The sequence below is a fragment of the Castanea sativa genome, chromosome 6 (genome assembly GCF_040712315.1).
Source record: "Castanea sativa cultivar Marrone di Chiusa Pesio chromosome 6, ASM4071231v1".
NCBI classification, from domain to species: domain Eukaryota; kingdom Viridiplantae; phylum Streptophyta; class Magnoliopsida; order Fagales; family Fagaceae; genus Castanea; species Castanea sativa.
The window spans coordinates 31,305,162-31,311,161 of NC_134018.1; positions in this window are offsets into that span (position 1 = coordinate 31,305,162).

Below are 6,000 nucleotides of genomic sequence, written 5' to 3' on the forward strand. Positions count from 1 at the left end.
GCCAACCTAAATTAGACCATTTCCTTGTTGATCTTCTACTATCTTATCAATTGGTAGTGTGCCTAGATTGGCCCTAACACAGTGGAGTTCCCCGAACAATACTCTTTAGATCCTAACATACTTATCGTTGGGCTGGACTTGTTCCTACAGGGTTTGGGCCAACTTCAATCTCCTGGGCTAGCCTTGGCTACTCAGGCCAATCTTGGGCCTAAGTTTAGTGGGCCAATACTGATCACCCTAGCTCGAGCCCCCCACAATAGCCTCCTATGATCCTATTTTCACAAAGTGGAGATAGGATCGGGGATTCCTGCTTCAGTGATCGGCTAAGTTTTTCAAAAAAGACAGTTATATCTTGGGAAGGCCAATCATCACTCAATTAATAGAGTAGACGTGACAGCTTGATCTTTGTGCGCATGTGGCAACATCTGTTACATCGGATGGTCAAGATGATCTGACACTTCAATTACCGAGGCATGCATGAAAAGAAACAACGGCAAGTATTAATTAATTTGTTTCAACTGCATTAAATGACCTTCGTTCCTATAAATACTGTCATAGTACATGTTATAACTTTCTTAAGTTTCTTTCAAGTTCAGAATCCTTTTTCTTCTTTCTTCCCGAGCCCTTTAATTTCTTCCGAGACCATCCCTACCATCAAGTAGTTACTCAGTAAGTCTTCTTCCTCCTGTATCTTTTATAGTAATCTTAATAGGAAAAATTGGTTTTTCATATCTTTTAAACACTAACGCAAAAATAGAATCCTTCAAGACTAGGTTTAATATCTCTTGTGATGTGAATATATCATACTGTCACGAGGGAGATATAAAAGACCAAAGATTGCTTCATGTAGTCTTTTTCCCCTTAATGTCTATACTAGAGGGTGGGGTTAGATTTCCAGTAGATCCCCTTTTACTTAGGGCTCTTAGTCTTTACGGGCTTAACCTCGACCAATGTCTACCTAACTTTTATAGGGTAGTAAACTATGTGGGGCGTCTTAACCGACTATATGGCCTAAACCTCACACATCATGATATTAATTTCCTATACACTATTCAGGGAAGCTTGAAGAACGGGTATTACCTTCAAACCCGAAATACCATGGTTAGGTTGATATCATATCTTCCCGACTCCAATAGGAACTCTGCGGGGGAGTTTGTAAGGGTGAGCAAGAATTGGCATAACAACGAACTCACCTGCTCGACCTCTCCTCACCAGATAGGTCAGTATCTTCTTTTCCATTTTTTTTTAGTATGAACCTACCATGCACATTTTTGCTTTAAGCTTCCCTTTTTTGTTCATGTTTTGTAAATTTGTTTTGCTATTGTTATTATTATTATTATTATTATTATTATTATTATTATTATTATTATTATTATATTCATTGACTTTTTCACTATTTCTCAATGTAGTTTCCAAAAAATTTTAGCTTAACCTTAGCGTTGTATGGGCTCAGGAGCTTAACTTTGTCATGCGTTTAGAAATTTTCATGCACTACGACGGGCAGCTGAGAGCATCTCATTTGATTCTCGGTTGCATGCCCTCATACACCAGCTACCAAGATTCTTTAGGTGCTTTAACAGTCGACAATCCCCTCCTGTCCTACGTAGATGTTCGGCTACCGAGATTTCTGCCACACAGACTTACAAGTGGTAAGATTAGACACTAGGGGCCTAGAAGATTTTGGCAAGGTTCGCTTGAACTCGTTTGTGATGGTTCGGCTAACATGGTATTTCACGATCAAGCAGTACATATTCCGACTGCAGGGATGTTTCAGCGGCGCACATGGCTCTAAACCGTTGGTTCCTAGGGGCACAGCCTGTTAGAAGCCATGCTGCTCCTCAAAACAATCCACTCCCCTCGCGCCCCATCAAAGTAGGAAGAGGCCAAAGGGTACTGATGACCCCACAACAAAGTCTGGTACCCCTCCTGTGGACATAATGGGTCGTTTTGGAGTTGTCACCTAGTTTTTGCGATGGTCTAAGAACCATATATATAACGTCCCTTCAAGGAAGGACCTTTTAATCTTACTACCAGAGATATGGGTTTGGAGTTTAGGTACACTCTTAGGAAGGTGTTAAGCACCCAAGATTGCCCAACCCTAAGGTTAGCCTCCCATCATTGTGTCTTATACCTTAACCCTATTAAAAACTAACTCAATACTCATATTGTAGACTCACACACACATTAACATGTATCTAGCATACAACTTGGCATCTTTCATCCAAAAAAACATACTTATCTATCCTCCAAACAAATGAGATCCAAACATACAAAAGAAACCCTAGCATTCATCTAACATTTGAAAAACCTATCACACATCTAAGCAAGGCAACAGCCTCAAACATGGCAGCAACTATATCATCAATAGCAAGCAAATCATTTTATAAACAAGACATTAACTTGATACACATATATCAAAGGAGGATTAAACAAACAACATGCATGTTTATGTGAATGCATGACTTACCTTGCAGCATCTCAGCACCCATGGCACCATGGATGGACATGTGAATGCATGTTCATGGCATCAAAACAAAAAGCAAACATAAAACCATAATCTAAGCATGTCAAAACAAAAATCATATAAGACAAAGGCATAAACATATAAACATGTGAATAAGACTTTAAAAGAAGAGGGATAAAACATGTGAAACAAAAAAATCAAACAAACAAGAAATCTGGATTAAGGTTTCTAGGCAAGCACCTGCGTACACATGCTTATGGCATGAGTGCGTGGGACTCACTTAAAAATCCTAACATAGAAACCCGAAATAGAAGATAGAGCACAAACAAAAAACCCTAATTGTAGCTATCTAGCATGCTCAGAGCACAAACAGAACTATAAAACTAACCTAAGCAAACATATAAAAACCTAAACTACACAAAGAACAGGATTAAAACTAAAAAGAAAGAAAAAAAGAAAAAAGGAAAAAGGGAGCGAGAATGAATACCTTAAAGCAAAGGCTCCTAGGCTTAATTTTTGACCGTTCCCCTTAGTCAAATCTATCACAATTTAATAAAATAATGATTAGCAACGTTAAACTAAAAGGATTGAGGCTAGAAAAGGTCTCAATCAACAAAATTGACTTGTGGGTGTTTTGTGAAAAACTCCCTTTTGATTCACTATTTTCTAGTGAATTTTAGGTTCTTCCCGTGAGATTTCTATGTGTTTTGAAAATGTACCATGTAAGGCTCTTTATAGTTGAAAAAATGGGGTATGGAATGACTCCTAGAGAATGTGGGATTCATTCCAAACCTCAACCGTTATTGTCGAAAACTTGTCTTTCTTAAGCTTCTGAAACCCTAGCTGCATATGGAGGAATGTGCCTGGGTATGCATTCTTTGGCCCGTGTACGCAAGCCGCAGCCCACGTACGACGAGGGCCATTTTGGTCATTTTATTTCCAAAATAGATTTTTGCTCATTTAAAAGGTTATATTTTCCATTTTAGCACTTCTCAAGTCAATTTAACATCTTATTGGGCTCTAAACTAGCCTTGGGCCTTGAAGTTTGAGCATCATTGAGAACAGGGGCTCGAGTCGTAAGGGGTACAAAATGCAGTGTCTACAGATGCTCCTCTTTTGATTTGTGAGCTTTGCTAACAGAATCAAAAGAATAAGAGAGAAAACATTTTGATTTGACGGCTCTGTTCCAACCCACACACACGACACACATCACACATACACAGGGCGGGGTGCAACTTCGAAGAGCTGCTTGAAATTTGTATGTCTAAAGTCCCACCTTTGTTGCTCAGAAAACGAGTAACGATAGGTTCACTATCCCAAAACCAGTTTTGCCACCTATAACCAAATGGCAAGTGACTCACTATCCTAGAGTCACTAAAAAGAAAAAACAAACAAACAAACAAGGGTTCTCTTATGAGCTAACCCAACAAACAAAAAAAGGATTTGGCCTTTGTGGTGCCCATCTGGGGCTCTTGCCTCAAACTTTTCTAGGTGACTTGTTCCTCTTGTTTTCTTCACTTCTTTCTCTACCTTTTCTGGTGAGACTCTTGCCTTGGGTTAACCTTGGTCTCTTTCTCTATCACTATCTCTAGTTTTTTTCTATCGTGCTTGCATGTTCAACTCCCGGAAGATATGTGCATGAGTAGCCTTGATTGTTGGATCCACTAGGAATGGTGAAAATTCACTAAGGAGTAGATATGCATGGGGAGGAATATTTTGACTCTCACAACTTTCATAGGAATGAGAAACTTGCTGAGGAGTAGTATGGAGAGACTTGCTAAGGAGTAGTGTAGATGTGTGATCCACTAGGGAATAATCTACTGCTTCCTTCATGGTTCATGAAGGACTTTGAGGAAAAATCTTCTGCTTCCTCGCTAAGGATGTTTTTGGTGTATGAGACTCACTAGGGAAGAATCTTCTGCTTCCTCACTAGGGATTGCTTTGGGGAAGATCTTATGCTTCCTCACTGGGGATTTCTTTAATGTGCTTAAGTCCATCAAGGAAGAATCTTTTGCCTCCTCCATGGGGATGATGCTTGATATGCTTGAACTATGAAGGATGAGTCTTCTGCTTCTTCACTGAGGATGATGTATGATAGGGTTGATCCATTTGAGGAAGAATCTTTTACTTCCTTACTAAGGATAGTGTTCTTGATATGCTTCATCTGCTAGGGAAGATTCTTCTGCTTCCTTCATGGGGATGGTGTTCTCGATATGCTTGAACCACTGGGGATGGTTCTTGATGTGCTTGATCGAGGGAAGAGGCTTATACTTCCTTTACCAGTCAATGGGGAATCCTTTGATAATTTTGTGCCTAGTTGGGGTAATCTTGAGATGTCCCTTCTTTTTGAAAGAAAGAAATTTTTTTGTTTTTGTTTTGTTTTGTTTTTCTTTTTTACTATTCCTAACTAATCTACACATAGTTTAGTGGTGAGGCCTAAACTACACGTAATTTATCCATCATGTGTGTTCCCGCCTTTTCATTTTTACCAACCGTTTCTCTTTCTTCTTCAATCTCTTCATCTCCCTCACCTCATCATACTCTCTATAACTCTTTCTTTTCTTTTTCTTTTTTTCTCTCTACAAAAACCTCATTCTGCTTTTTTTTTCTCTCTCACTTTCTAACTCTCTCATTTTCTCAAACCCTCTCACTTTCTCATTTTCTCTCATTCTTTCATCATCTTCTCCAATGGAACCCAAGGCCAAGAAGTCCTCCTACGTCCTATCTTTTGATGCATTCCATCTCACCTGCTGGAGCGCAACAACGAGGTTGATAAGGCCTCCACCATTGACATAACAGCTAGAGAATCACATTCCCATGGCTGAATCTGTAAGTGTTTAGACTCTTTCTCATTTTCAAATTTTCTCTCTAATCTTCCATTTTAATGTGTTTCTAGCCATGTATATGCTTGGGTTTTTTTTGTGAGATGGGTTTAGATCAAAATCAGACATCTTAGGACTGGTAGGAACATGTTTAGGATTGATTTTGAATGATGCATGAATGAAAATATTAAAGAACTGCTTCTGTTTGTGCTTCTGCGTGCATGGACTCGGGCCTGCGTACGCAGCTGGAATTCATGCGTACGCAGCTCTCTTCTTGCGTATGTAGGTCTGTTCTTGAGGCTCTGCGTATGTAGGAATGGGCTTGCGTATGCATGGTCATGTCTGCATATGTGGGCTTTGATCCATGTGCGTGATACACTTGGCAAAAGCTCTACTCTGCCCATTTTCACTTATTTTCATCTATTTCACTTCCACATGCAATCTTAACACACCTTTTTGTCATTTTTGCATCCGACTATCACTATATCCCTCTTTTGATCTTCATTCTTGCATCAAAACATCAAATTTTCCAAATTCTGCTTGAATTGGGAATCTAATGTCATTTTTTTTTTTTTGCACAATCATAATCCCTTTATGCTGGTAGGGGAAGCACTAATAAGTTGGTGTAGTGGTACAACCTTCTTGTCCCCGAAACCAAGGGCTATATCCAGGAGGCAAGTTTTGAGCCTATCATTGGTCTTCTTCTAAAGAAGT